We start from the raw sequence: 15,766 nt of genomic DNA on the forward strand, positions 1-15,766 counted from the left end.
GGTACTGTAACTGACAGGTACGCCCGCGGTACTGTAACTGACAGGTAGCTCAGTTACAGTGATATCCCCATACGCCAAGGTTACGGATTCAATCCCCAGTAAAGAACTCATACAAGATCAACCAATGAATGCATAAATAAGTAGAACAACAAACACGTTTCACTTTCTCTCTCAAATCAATCCATAAATTACTTTTTAAAAAAATGTGTGCCCTCGCCCGAGGTCCTACTGATTAGAGTATCATCCTAATTAGGAATGGTGCGAGTTCAATCCATAGTCAGGGCATATACTACAATAAATCGTTGTTTGTCTCTCTCTGTTCCTCCATCGACCGAATAATATTATCAGTCAATGACTTTTCTCTTTCTGCTCAGTGTAAAAGAAAGAAACTGTCATGGTAAGACCTGGAAAGGCAAGGCACACCACCTGGTACATTATCCTGTCAGGTAGCTCAGTTGGTTAAAGTGCCATCGTTATACACCAGCGTTTGTGGGTTTGATCCCTGGTAAGGGAACATACAAGAATCAAATAATGAATGCAGAAATAAGCGGGATAACAAATCGATGTTCCTCACTCACGCTCGCTCTCTCTCTCTCTCTCTCTGTCAAGTAAATCAATGCATATTTTTAAGAATCGAATGCTGCCCCGCCCAGACAGCTCTGTTGGTTAAAGTGTCATCCTGAAGCACAGAGATTTATGGTTCATCTCTTATGGGGGACATAAAGAAACAGATTAATATTTCTGTCTCTCTAGTGTCTTTACCTAAATCATTAAATTACAAAAATATTTTTTTTAAGGGCCACAGTAAGAACTTGAAGTGCGTGCTAAGGTGAGGTACGATGCCCAGGTGCATCCGCCCCGAGGGTCTGACGAACAAACGCTGTGTGCAATTCTGCAGTGAGTGCATCTCTGACACAGTGTGGTCTGATGTACAGGTTGAGGGACAGCCGAGCACGGCACGAGGACCCTCACAGTACTGTCCCAGGATATACCCGAAACCATGCCAAGACCCAGCAGCGGTTCGCTGTGGAGATTCTGGTAAAACTGATTTAGCAGAGTTCTTTTCCAAACGAATTTTACAAAGAAGTGCACTGATAAAACCTGAAGGACAGGGAGCGAGCCCGTCCTGTATTGCTGCAGTCGGTAGGGCGTCACCGGGAAGGCTGAGATCGCGGGAACCCCGAGTGTGCCGCGTTACAGCACAAACGAGAAGCAACTACACTCTGATGCTTCCTGCTTATTCTCCTCTATACCTCTCTCTCTTCTCTCCAAATCAATAAATAAAATATTTTAAAACTGTTTTTAAGTATACTGAAGCAAAGAAAATTCATCACGAAAGAGTGCCACGGTGACCTTACCGGGTAGTTCAGAGAATCATCCTGACACAGCGAGTGGCAGGTTCTCCCCACTGTCAGGGCACATACAGGGGCGTATCGTTTCTGTCTCTCTATCTACACTCTAGCTATAAAATATAAGAAATTAGTAAGTAAGAATACATATAATCTGTTCATTTAAAAGCTATGATACAGTGCCATGATAAGATACAAAAGTGTGGCCTGGCCTGTGGTGGCGAAATGGATAAAGTGTTGACCTTGTAATGCTGAGATCATGGGTTCGAAACCCTGGGCTTGCCTGGTCAAGGCACATATGGGAGTTGATGATTCCTGCTCCTCCCCCCTTCTCTCTCTCTCTCCTGTCATCTCTCTAAAATGAATAAAAATTTTAAAAAATTACAAAAGAGCTACGATAAGCCCGCGTTATGGTAACCATAACAGGTAGCTCAGTCAGAGATAATTCCTGATACGCTAAGATGGAAAGTTCAGTCCCTGGGAAAGGCCACATATAAGATCATCAACCAATAAAGGCATAAATTAGTGAAACAACAAATCTATGTTTTTCTCTCAAAACAACCAATAAATTTTTTTAAATAAATGCACCCTGACCTGATCACGCAGTGGCACAGTTAATAGAGCATCACACTGGGATGTGGAGGACCCGGGTTGAAGACCCCGAGGTCGCCTGCTTGAGCGCGGGCTCATCTGGTTTGAGCAAAGCTCACCAGCTTGGACCCAAGGTCACTGGCTCGAGCAAGGGGTTACTCGGTCTGCTGTAGCCCCACAGTCAAGGCACATATGAGAAAGCAGTCAATGAACAACTAAGGTGTCGTAAGGAAAAACTAATCATTGATGCTTCTCATTTCTCTCCATTCCTGTCTGTCTGTCCCTGTCTATCCCTCTCTCTCTGACTTTCTATCTGTCTAAAAAAAAAGTGCACCCCGCCCGGAGTTCCTACAGGTTACACCAAGTGCCCCTTATGCAGAGGCTGCAAATTCAATCCCCAGTCACAGTACAAGCAGGGACAGATCGTTGTTCCTGTCTCTCTTCTTTCCTCTATCTCTCCCGAAAGAAATTACGAATTAATAATTTTTTTAATATGGTCATGTTTTAAAAAGAAAAATCCTGTCAAGTAAGACCTGGATGCCCGGAGGAACCCCTCCTCCCCCCCACTTAACCCAGCGGGTAGCTCTCAGTCCTCGCTTGCCGCCGGGGTTTGTGGGTTAGATCCCCAGGAAGGGAACAAACAAGAATCAAATAATGAATGCATAAATAAGTGGCATAACAAATCAATTTTTCTCTCTCCTTCCCCCTCTCTCTCTCTCTAAAATAAATCAATGCATTTTTTAAAAAAACAAATGCTGTCCCGCCCAGATAGGTCCGGTGGTTAGAGTGTCATCCTGATGCACCGAGATTTGCGGTTCATCACAGGTGAGGGACATACAGAAACCGAGTAATATTTCTGTCTCTCACACCTGTCCTTTTCTAAAATAAAATAATATAATAAAAATGTTTTAAATGCCACAGTAACACCTGAAGTGTGTGCGGAGATCGGTGCCCGAGTTTATCTGCCCAGAAGGACTGGCGAACACACACAGAATGTGATTCCAAAGTGAGCGCTTCTGAGAAGCAGTGTGTCTGACACACAGCGCTGAGCTGGGCCAAAGCAAAGGGTACGCCCGCGGTTCGGTCCCGGGTTACACTCAGAACCGCACCAAGATCCACCTGTGGTGCGGTGTGGAGATTTCGGTGAAACTCATTTAGCAGAGTTCTGACTAAAACGAGGTTTTACGAAGAATTGCACTGATGAGAATTGAAAGTTAGGGAGCGAGAGTGCCTTGGGCTGCTGCGGGGGGAGGGCGTCCCCGGGAATGCAGAAATCGCGGGACCCCGAGTGTGCGCGGTGAGGCACAGATGAGAAGCTACTACAGGATGATGCTTCCCACTAATTCCCCTCTCTCCCTCTCTCTCTTCTCTCCAAGTGAATACATTAAACCTTTTTAAAAGTGTTTTTAAGTATACTGAAGGAAAGGGATTTCATCACGGATGAGTGCCACAGTGACCCTTACCGGGTAGTTCAGAGCACCCTCCTGATTCCCGGGGTTGCAGTTTCGATCCTGTCAGGGCACATACAGGACCATATCCTTGTTGTGTCTCTCTCTAGCCTTTCTTCAACCTCTCTAAAAGAAGGAAAAGAATATCAATAAATAAAGAAATTTACTTTGTTCATTTAAAAAAATGAAGATACAGTGCCACGGTATGCCCGCGGTACTGTAACTGACAGGTACGCCCGCGGTACTGTAACTGACAGGTACGCCCACGGTACAGTAACTGACAGGTACGCCCGCGGTACTGTAACTGACAGGTACGCCCGCGGTACTGTAACTGACAGGAAGCTCAGTTACAGCGATATCCCCATACGCCAAGGTTACAGATTCAATCCCTAGAAAAGAACTCATACAACATCAACCAATGAATGCATAAATAAGTAGAAGAACAAACACGTTTCACTTTCTCTCTCAAATCAATCCATAAATTGCTTTAAAAAAGAATGTGCCCTCGCCCGAGGTCCTACTGGTTAGAGTACCATCCTAATTAGCAAAGGTGCGAGTTCAATCCATGGTCAGGGCATATACTACAATAAATCGTTGTTTGTCTCTCTCCGTTCCTCCATTGACCTAAAAATATTATCAATGATTTTTTTCTTTCTGCTCATGTTTTAAAAAGAAAGAAACTGTCATGGTAAGACCTGGAAAGGCAAGGCACACCACCTGGTACATTACCCTGTCAGGTTGCTCAGTTGGTTAAAGTGCCATCGTTATACACCAGCGTTTGTGGGTTTAATCCCTGGTAAGGGAACATACAAGAATCAAATAATGAATGTATATATAAGTGGAATAACAAATCAATTTTTCTCTCTCCCTCTCTCTCTCTAAAATAAATCAATGAATTTTTTAAAAAACGAATGCTGCCCCACCCGGATAGGTTCGGTGGTTCGAGTGTCATCCTGATGCACCGAGATTTGTGGTTCATCACAGGTGAGGGACATACAGAAACAGAGTAATATTTCTGTCTGTTTCTCAAACAGACAGAAATTATCTAAAATCATTAAAATAAAATATTAGAAATGTTTTAAATGCCACAGTAACACCTGAACTGTGTGCCGAGATTGGTGCCCGAGGGCATCTGCCCTGAAGGACTGATGAACACACACAGTATGTGATTCCAAAGTGAGTGCTTCTAAGACAGTGTTAGATGACGTACTGCGCTGAGGGACAGCCTGGGAAAGGCATAGGGTACGCCCGCGGTTCGGTCCTGGGTTACACTCAGAACCGCACCAAGATCCACCTATGGTGTGGTGTGGAGATTCCGGTGAAACTGATTTAACAGAGTTCTGGCTAAAACGAGATTTTATGAATAATGCACAGATGAGAATTGAAAGGTAGGGAGCGAGTCTGCCTTGGGCTGCTGCGGGGGGAGGGCGTCCCCGGGAATGCAGAGATCGCGGGAACCCCGAGTGTGCGCGGTGAGGCACAGATGAGAAGCTACCACAGGTGGATGCTTCCCGCTTATTCTCCTCTCTCCCTCTCTCTCTTCTCTCCAAGTGAATACATTAAACTGTTTTAAAAGTGTTTTTAAGTATACTGAAGGAAAGGGATTTTATCACGGATGAGTGCCACAGTGACCCTTACCGGGTAGTTCAGAGCACCCTCCTGATTCCCGGGGTTGCAGTTTCGATCCTGTCAGGGCACATACAGGACCATATCCTTGTTGTGTCTCTCTCTATCCTTCTTCAATCTCTCTAAAAAAAGGAAAAGAAAAAATATAAATAAATAAATTTACTTTGTTCAATTAGAAAACGAAGATACAGTGCCACGGTAAGCCCGCGGTACTGTAACTGACAGGTACGCCCGGGGTACAGTAACTGACAGGTACGCCCGCGGTACTGTAACTGACAGGAAGCTCAGTTACAGCGATATCCCCATACGCCAAGGCTACGGATTCAATCCCCAGTAAAGAATGCACATATAATCAACCAATGAATGCATAAATAAGTAGAAGAACAAACACGTTCCACTTTCTCTCTCAAATCAATCCATAAATTGCTTTAAAAAGAGTGTGTGCCCTCGCCCGAGGTCCTACTGGTTAGAGTATCATCCTGATTTGCAAAGGTGCAAGTTCAATCCATGGTCAGGGCATATACTACAATAAATCGTTGTTTGTCTCTCTCCGTTCCTCCATCATCCTAAAAAAGTTATCATTCAATGATTTTTCTTTTTCTGCTCAGGTCTTAAAAAGAAAGAAACTGTCATGGTAAGACCTGGAAGGGCAAGGTGCGCCCCCAGGTACTGTACCGTAGGGTAGCTCAGTTGGTTAACGTGCCATCGTTATACGCCAGCGTTTGTGGGTTTGATCCCTGGTAAGGGAGCATACAAGAATCAAATAATGAATGTATAAATAAACGGAATAACAAATCCATGTTTCTCTCTCTCTCTCTCTCATTTAAAGAAATCAGTGCATTTTTTTAAAAAAATGGTTGGTGCCCCGCTCAGATTTGTTCATTGGTTAGAAATTTGCGGATCATTCTGGTGAGTGACGTACAGAAAAACAGTATAATATTTCTCTCTCTCTCTCTCTCTCTCTCTCTCTCTCTCTCTCTCTCTCTTACCTGTCCTTATCTAAAATCATTAAATTAAAAAATTAAAAATTTTTAGCCCGCCCTCTGGTGGCAGAGTGGATAAGGCATGGACCCGAAAGGCTGGGTCACCGGTCGTAAACTCTGGCTGTCTGGTCAAAGCACACATGGGATTGATGCTTCCTGCTCCTCCCCCGTTCCCTCTATTTCTCCATCCCCCCCCCCTATCTTCTCTCTTTCCACTAAAAATAAATAAATATATAAATCTAAAAACATTCTATAAAATATAAATAAATGAATAAATAAATTTCAAATGCCTCCATAAGATCCGATCTGTGTGCCGATGTATGGTGGCCAAGTGCCTCTGCCCTGAGGGCCCGACCACCAAGCACAGAATGTGACTCCAAAGTGAGTGCATCGGAGACACAGCGCCGTCTGTCATACCGCACTGAGGTACAGTCGGGGCTGGCAAAGGGTACACCGCCGTATGGCTCCGGGATACACCCCAAACCGCCCCTGTATCCACCTATGGTTTGATGTGGAGATTCTGGGGAAACTGATTTAGCAGAGTTCTGCCTAAAAGAGGATTTTATGAGAAATGCACAGGTGGGATTTGAAAGTTAAGGAGCGAGTCTGACGTGTGCTGGTGTCGTGAGTAGAGAGAGTCAACCGAGAATGCAGAGATCGCGGAGAACCCAAGTGTGCCGCGGTAAGGGACAAATGAGAAGCTACCACAGATTGATGCTTCCTGCTTATTCTCCTCCCTTCCTGTGTCTCTTCTCTCCAAGTGAATAAATTAAGCCTTTTAAAATTTGTCTTTAATATGAGAAAACAATTCATCACAAATGAGTGCCACGGTGGCCCTTACCGGGCAGGTTCGATTCTGTCAGGGCACATACAGGAACACAGCGTTGTTTCTGTCTCTCTCCATTCTTTCTTCTAATTCTCTAAAAAAAAGAAAAGAAAAGAAAGGAAATAAATAAAAATATTTACATTGTTCACTTAAAAAATTAAGACACAGTGCCATAAAACGTGGCAGTGCCATGGTATGCCCGCGGTGTTGTAACTGACAGCAGCTCTATTAGTCAGAGAGAATTTCCGATACACCAAGATTGCTGGTTCAATCTTCGGGAAAGGCCACATATAGGATCAACCAATAAATGCACAAACTAGTGGAACAACAAATCTATGTTTCTCTCTCAAATCAATCAATAAATTGTTTTAAAAATAGAGTGCACCCTGCTCGATGTTCCTACAGGTCAGAGCATCTCCCCATTATGCAAAGGTTGCACGTTTAACCCAAAGTCAGGGCACATACAGGAAGAGATCGCTGTTTCTGTCCCCCTCCATATCTCTATCTCCCCCCCAAAATTATACATCAATAATTTTTCTTAATATGCTCATGTTTTAAAAAGAAAAGGCCTGTCGTGATAAGGCCTGGATGTGCCGAGGAACGCCCCCTAACACCCCCGCAGAATAGCCCTGGTGTTTAAACTGTCTTCATTTTACGCCAAGGATTGTGGGTTTGACACCGGGTAAGGGAACATACGAGAATCAAATAATGAATGCATAAATAAGTGGAATAACAAATTAATGTTTCTCCCTCTCTCTCTAAAATAAATCAGTGCATTTTTAAAAAAAAATGAATGCTGCTTGCACCAGATAGGTCCGTTGTTTAGAGTGTCATCCTGATGCACAGAGATTTGCGGTTCGCCCCAAGTGAGGGACATACAGAAACAGATTAATATTTTTGTCTCTTTCTCTCACCCATCCTTATCTAAAATCATTAAACTAAAATAATAAAATTTTTTTAAATGCCACAGGAACATCTAAAGTGTGTGCCCTGAGGGCCTGCCAAACAAACACAGTATGTGATTCCAAACTAAGTGCTGCTATGCCACAGCCGGGGCACGGCAAAGGGTTCACCCGCGGTGTGGTTCCGAGATACACTCAAAACCGCACCAAGATCCACCTGTGGTGCGATGTGGAGATTCTGGTAAAACTGATTGAGCAGAATTCTGGCCAAAACAGGATTTCATGAAGTGCAGAGATGAGATTTGAAAGTTAGGAAGCGAATCTGACTTGGGCTGCTGCGGGGGGGAGGGCGTCACCGGGAATGCAGAGATCGCGGGAACCCGAGTGTGCGCGGTAAGGCACAGATGAGAAGCTACCACAGGTTGATGCTTCCCGCTTATTCTCCTCTCTCACTCTCTCTCTTCTCTCCAAATGAATAAATGTAAACTTTTTTATAATTGTTTTTAAGTATAATGAAGGAATGGCAGTCATCACAAATGAGTGCCACAGTGACCCTTACCGGGTAGTTCAGAGAACTATCCTGATACACCGGGTCACAGTTTTATCCTGTCAGGGCACATATAGGAACATATTGTTTCTGTCTCTCTCTAGCCTTTCTTCAAACTCTCTCTCTAAAAAAAAAAAGAAAATCAATAAATAATAAAATATACTTTGTTCATTTAAAAAACAAAGATACAGTGCCACGATAAGACCTGGCAGTGCCACGGTACGCCCGTGGTACTGTAACTGACAGGTACGCCCGCGGTACTGTAACTGACAGGTACACCCGCGGTACAGTAACTGACAGGTACGCCCGCGGTACTGTAACTGACAGGTACGCCCGCGGTACAGTAACTGACAGGTACGCCCATGGTACTGTAACTGACAGGTACGCCCGAGGTACTGTAACTGACAGGTACGCCCGCGGTACAGTAACTGACAGGTACGCCCGCGGTACTGTAACTGACAGGTACGCCCGCGGTACTGTAACTGACAGGTACGCCTGCGGTACAGGAACTGACAGGTACGCCCGCGGTACTGTAACTGACAGGAAGCTCAGTTACAGTGATATCCAAATACACCAAAGTTTCGAATTCAATCCCCAGTAAAGAACGCATACAAGATCAACCAATGGATGCATAAATAAGTAGAACAACAAACAGATCTTTCACTTTCTCTCTCTTTCAAATCAATCCGTAAACTGCTTTAAAATACAGTACGCCCTGGCCTGAGGTCCTACTGGTTAGAGCATAATCCTGATATGCAGAGGTGTGGAAATTCTGGTGAAATTGAGTTAGCCGAGTTCTTGCTAATACAAGAATTTACAAAAAAGTGCAGTGATAAAACCTGAAAATTAGGGAGCAATCCTGTCCGGTATTGTTGCCGTTGGTAGGGCGTCAACCCGAAACACTGAGATCGCGAAAAACCCCCGAGTGTGCCGCCTTATGGCACAAATGAGAAGCTACTACACTTTGATGCCTCCCGCTTATTTCTTCTCCCCATCTTTTTCTTCTCTCCAAATCAATAAATAAAATCTTTTTAAACTGTTTTTAAGTATAATGAAGAAAGGAAATTCATCACGAAAGAGTGCCACAGTGACCCTTACCGGGTAGTTCAGAGCACCATCCTGATACAGCGGGTGGCAGGTTCTCTCCACTGTCAGGGCACATACAGACTGTATCGTTTCTCTCTCTTTATCTCCCACTCTATCTAGCTATTAAAAATATAAGCAATTAATACAGAATTCATAGAATCTGTTCATGTAAAACTATGATACAGTGCCATGATAAGATATGGAAGTGCCACGGTATGCCCGCGACGAGATAACCATTGACAGGTAGCTCAATTAGTTGGAGCAAATTCCCGATACTCCAAGATGGCAGATTCAATCCCCAGGAATGGCCACAGATAGGATCAACCAATAAATGCATAAATTAGTGGAACAACGAATCTATGTTTCTCTCTCAAATCAATCAATCAGTTATTTTTAAAATGGAGTGCACCTGGCCGAAGTTCCTACAGGTTAGAGCATCTCCGCATTATGCAAAGGTTGGAAGTTCAATCCCCAGCCAGGACACATAAAGGAATAGAATATTTTTTCTCTTTCGTTCCTCTAACTCCCTAAAAATATTATAAATCAATAATTTTTCTTAATATGCTCATGTTTTAAACAGAAAAAAACTCATGCTGAGACCAGAATGTGCCGAGCTCCGCTCCACTCCCACCCCTCTACCCACAGTTCTTAGCCCTGCTGGGTGCCTCTGTTGGTTAGAATGTCGTTATACGCCAAGGTTTGTGGGTTACATCCTTGGTAAGGGAACATACGACAATCAAATAATGAATCATAAAAAGTGGAATAACAAATTGATGTGGTTTTTTTTTTTCTCTCTCTCTCTCCCTCTTTCTATCTCTAAAATAAATCAATTAGTTTTTTTAAAAAACGAATGCTGCCCGGACCAGAAAGCTCCGTTGGTTAGAGTGTCATCCCAACGATGCACAGAGATTGGCAGTTCGTTCCTGGTGAGGGACATACAGAAAGAGAGTAATATTTCTCTTTCTCTCAACCCGTCCTTATCTAAAATCATTTAATTAAAAAATGAAAATTTATTAAACGCCACTGTAAGACCTGAAGTGTGTACCGAGGTTCAGTGCCGAAGTGCACCTGCCCGAGGGCCTGACCACCAGAAAACAGTAAGTGATTCCAAAGCGAGCGCATCTGAGACACAGCGCTGTCTGACGCACAGCGCTGAGATCCAGCCAGGGCCCGGCGCCGGTACGGTACGCCCGCGGGGTGGTTCCGGGATACACCGAACACCGCACCAAGATCCAGCTATGGGGCAGTGTGCAGATTCTGGTGAAACTGATTTAGCACATGTTCTGGCTAAAACGGAGTTTTACGAAGAAGTGCACAGACGACACTTGACAGGGTTTGAGTCTGACTTGGGCTGCGGCGGGAGGGCGTCCACCGGGAATGCAGAGACCGCGGAAACCCCGAGTGTGCGCGGTGAGGCACAGATGAGAAGCTACCACAGGTTGATGCTTCCCGCTTATTCTCCTCTCTCTCCCTCTGTCTCTTCTCTCCAAATGAATAAATTAAACTTTTTAAAAATTGTTTTTAAGTATAATGAAGCAAAGACAATTCATCACAGATGAGTGCCACCAGTGACGCTTACCGGGTAGTTCAGAGCACCCTCCTGATACCCAGGGTTGCAAGCTCGATCCTGTTAGGGCACATACAGGAACATATCGTTGTTTCTGTCTCTCTCTATCCTTTTTTCTATGATCCTAAAAACAAAATCAATAAGTAAAAAAAAAAATCAGCAAGTAAAAGATTTACTTTGTTTATTTAAAAAACGAAGACACAGTGCATGATAAGACCTGGCAGAGCCACGGTACGCCCGCGGTACTGCAACTGACAGGTACGCCCGCGGTACTGCAACTGACAGGTACGCCCGCGGTACTGCAACTGACAGGTACGCCCGCGGTACTGCAACTGACAGGTACACCCGCGGTACTGCAACTGACAGGTACGCCCGCGGTACTGTAACTGACAGGTACGCCCGCGGTACTGCAACTGACAGGTACACCCGCGGTACTGCAACTGACAGGTACGCCCGCGGTACTGTAACTGACAGGTACGCCCGCGGTACTGTAACTGACAGGTACACCCGCGGTACTGTAACTGACAGGTACGCCCGCGGTACTGTAACTGACAGGTACGCCCGCGGTACTGTAACTGACAGGAAGCTCAGTTAGTTAGAGCGATATCCCTATATGCCAACGTTACGGATTCAATCCCCAGTAAAGCCACATACAACAGGGGTCCCCAAACTACGGGCCCGCGGGCCACATGCGGCCCCTGAGGCCATTTATCTGGGTCCGCCGCACTTCGGGAAGGGGCACCTCTTTCATTGGTGGTCAGTGAGAGGAGCACAGTTCCCATTGAAATACTGGTCAGTTTGTTGATTTAAATTTACTTGTTCTTTATTTTAAATATTGTATTTGTTCCCGTTTTGTTTTTTTATTTTAAAATAAGATATGTGCAGTGTGCATAGGGATTTGTTCATAGTTTTTTTTATAGTCCGGCCCTCCAACGGTCTGAGGGACAGTGAACTGGCCCCCTGTGTAAAAAGTTTGGGGACCCCTGACATACAAGATCAACCAATGAAAACAAAAAGAAGTAAAACAACAAACAGATGTTTCACTTTCTCTCAAATCAATTCATAAATTGCTTTAAAAAAAGAGTGAGCCCCGGCCTGAGATCCTACTGGTTAGAGCATCATCCTGATATGCAAAGGTGCAAGTTCTACCTCCTGTCATGGAACATACTGAAATATATCACTGTGTTGATAAGAATGTGCCATGGTACGCCCGCAAGATGGTAACCATGACAGGTAGCTCACTTAGAGCGACATCCGATATGCCAAGATTGCAGGTTCAATCCATGGGAAAGGCCACATATAAAAATACCAATAAATTAGTGGAAAAACAAATCTATGTTTCTCTCTCAAATCAATCAATAAATTATTTTAAAAATGGAGTGCATCCTGCCCGGAGTTCCTACAGGTTAGAGCATCTCCGCATTATGCAAAGGTTGGAAGTTCAATCCCCAGCCAGGGCACATACAGGAATAGATCATTGTTTCTGTCTCTCTCTGTTCCTCTATCTCCCCCCCAAAATTATACATCAATAATTTTTCTTAAGATGCTCACGTTTTAAAAAGAAAAAGCCTGTCATGATAAGACCTGGTGTGCCAAGGTACGCCCACAGTACTTAGCCCCGCGGGCAGCTCTCAGAGTGTCAGCATTTTACACCAGGGTTTGTGGGTTTGATCCCTGGTAAGGGAGCATACGAGAATCAAATAATGAATGCATAAATATGTGGAATAACAAATTAATGTTTCTTACTCTCTCTCTCTCTCCCTCTCTCTAAAATAAACCAATACAGCCTGACCTGTGGTGGTGCAGTGGATCAAGCGTCGCCCTGGAATGCTGAGGTCGCCGGTTCAAGACCCTGGGCTTGCCTGGTCAAGGCACATGGGGGAGTTGATGCTTCCTGCTCCTCCCCCTGTTCTCTCTCTCTCTCTCTGTCTCTATTCACTAAAATGAATAAATAAATAAAAAATAATTTAAAAAAAAATAAATAAACCAATACATTAAAAAAAAAAAAAAAAAAAAAAAGAATGCTCCCAGACCAGATAGCTTCATTGGTTAGAGTAGCATCCTGATGCACAGAGATTTGCGGTTCGTCCCTGCTGAGGGACATACAGCAACAGAGTAATATTTCTGTCTCTCTCTCCCACCTGTCTTTATCTAAAATCATTTAATTAAAAAATAAAAAAATTTAAATGCCACCATCAGACCCATTGTGTGTGCACCTGACGAGCACACACTGTGTGTGATTCCAAAGTGAGTGCATCGGAGACAGCGTTGTCTGCACACAGCGCTGAGGTACAGCTGGCACGGCAAAGGGTACGCCCTCGGTGTGATTCTGGGATACAACCAATGCTGCACCAAGATCCCTCTATGGTGCGATGTAATGATTCGGATGAAACTGATTTAGCAGAGTTCTAGCCTAAACAGAATTTTACGAAGAAGTGCACAGATGAAATTTGAAAGTAAGAGCGCGAGTCTGACTAGTGCTGGTGAGGTGGGCAGGGCGTCCACCGGGAATGCAGAGATCCAGGAAAACCCCGAGTGGGCCGCGGTAAGGCACAAATGAGACGCTACCACAGGTTGATGCTTCCCGCTTATTTTCTCTCTTCATCTGTCTCTTCTCTCCAAGTGAATAAATTAAACTTTTTTAAAAATTGTTTTTAAGTATAATGAAGCAAAGGCAAATTCATCACAAATGAGTGCTGTGGTGACGCTTACCGGGTAGTTCAGAGCACCCTCCTGATACACAGGGTTGCAGGTTCGATCCTGTTAGGTTACATACAGCAACATATTGTTGTTTCTGTCTCTATCCCTTCTTCTATCTCTTTTATAAAAAAAAAAAAGCCTGTCCTGTGGTGGCACAGTGGTGGCACAGTGGATGAGGTGGCGACCTGCAATGCTGAGAGAGCTGGGTCAAGACCCAGGGCTTGCCTGGTCAAGGCACATATGAGAGTTGATGCTTCTTGCTCCTTCCCCACTTCTGCCTCTCTCTCATTCTCTCTCTCTCTTTTCTATAAATGAATAAAATATTAATAAATAAATAAATATAGAAGAAAATCTTACCTTTAAAAAAAAGAAAGAAGAAAGAAAATCAATAAATAAAAAAATTTACTTTGTTCATTTAAAAAACAAAGATACAGTGCCAGGATAAGGCCTGGCAGTGCCACGGTACATACACCCCCGGTACTGCAACTCAGTAGTCCCCAACCTTTTTTGGGCCACGGCCCGGTTTAATGTCAGAAAATATTTTCACGGACCGGTCTTTAGGGTGGGACGGATAAGTGTATCACGTGACCTAGACAAGTGTCAAGAGTGAGTCTTAGATGAATGTAACAGAGGGAATCTGGTCATTTTTTTAAAAAAAAAAAACATCGTTCAGACAAATATAAATAAAACGGAAATAATGTAAGTTATTTATTCTTTCTCTGCGGACCAGTACCAAATGGCCCACGGACTGGTACCAGTCCGCGGCCTGGGGGTTGGGGACCACTGCTGTAACTGACCAGTAGCTCAATTAGAGCAATCCTGATATGCCAAGGTTACGGATTCAATCCCCAGTAAAGACCACATAGAGCATCAACCAATGAATGCATAAATAAGGAGAACAACAAACAGATGCTTCACTTCCACTCTCTCTTAAATCAGTCCATAAATTGCTTTAAGTAAGCGTGTGCCCTGCCCTGAGGTCCTACTGGTTAGAGAATCATCCTGATTTGCAAAGGTGCAAGTTCAATCCCCAGTCAGGGCACATACTGGAATAAATCATTGTGTTTGTCTCTCTCCATTCCTTTACCACCCTAAAAAAATTATCAATAAATAATTTTTCTTTTTCTGTTCATGTTTTAAAAAGAAAAAAATGACATGGTAAAACATGGAAGTGCAAGGTTCACACCCCAGTACTTTACCCTGTCGGGTAGCTTTGTTGGTTAAAATGCCATCATTATACCCAGGGCTTGTGGGTTTGATGCATGGTAAAGGAACATAAAAGAATCAAATAATGAATGCATAAATAAGTGGAATAACAAATCAATGTTTCTCTTTCTCTCTCTCTCTAAAATAATCAACGCATATTTTTAAAAGCGAATGCTGCCCAACAGGATAGCTTTGTTGGTTACAGTGTCATCCTAAAGCACAGAGATTGGCAGTGCATCTCTGATTACAGACACAAAGAAACAGATTCATATTTCTGTCTCTCTCCTGTCTTCACCTAATATCATTAAATTTAAAAACTATTTTCTTTTAAAGGACACAGTAAGAACTTGAAGTGTGTGCCGAAGTGAGGCACGGTGCCCAGGTGCATCTCCCAGAAGGTGATGAACAATCGCAGTATGCAATTCCAAAGTGAGGGCATGTATAACACACAGTGGTCTAATGTCAGTGCTGAGGTACAGCAGGGGCATGGCATGGGGTGCCCTCACAGTATTGTTCCAGGATACACCCCAAACCATGCCAAGACCCAGCAGTGGTTCCGTGTGGAGATTCTGTTGAAAGTGATTTAGCAGAGTGCTTGTAAAACGAGATTTTACAAAGAAGTGCACTGATAAAACCTGAAGGACAGGGAGCGAGCCTGTCCTGTATTGTTGCAGTCCGGTAGGGCGTCAACTGGAAATGCTGAGATCGCGGAAACCCCCGAGTGTGCCGCTTTATGACACAAATGAGAAGCAACTACACTCTGATGCTTCCCGCTTATTCTCCCCTCTTCCTCTCTTTCTTCTCTCCAAATCAATAAATAAAATCTTTTTAAAACTGTTTTTTAGTATAATGAAGCAAAGGAAATTCATCACAAAAGAGTGCCTCGGTGACCTTACCGGGTAGTTCAGAGCACCATCCTGATACAGTGGGTGGCA

Source organism: Saccopteryx bilineata, chromosome 5 (assembly GCF_036850765.1).
Source record: "Saccopteryx bilineata isolate mSacBil1 chromosome 5, mSacBil1_pri_phased_curated, whole genome shotgun sequence".
Lineage (NCBI taxonomy): Eukaryota > Metazoa > Chordata > Mammalia > Chiroptera > Emballonuridae > Saccopteryx > Saccopteryx bilineata.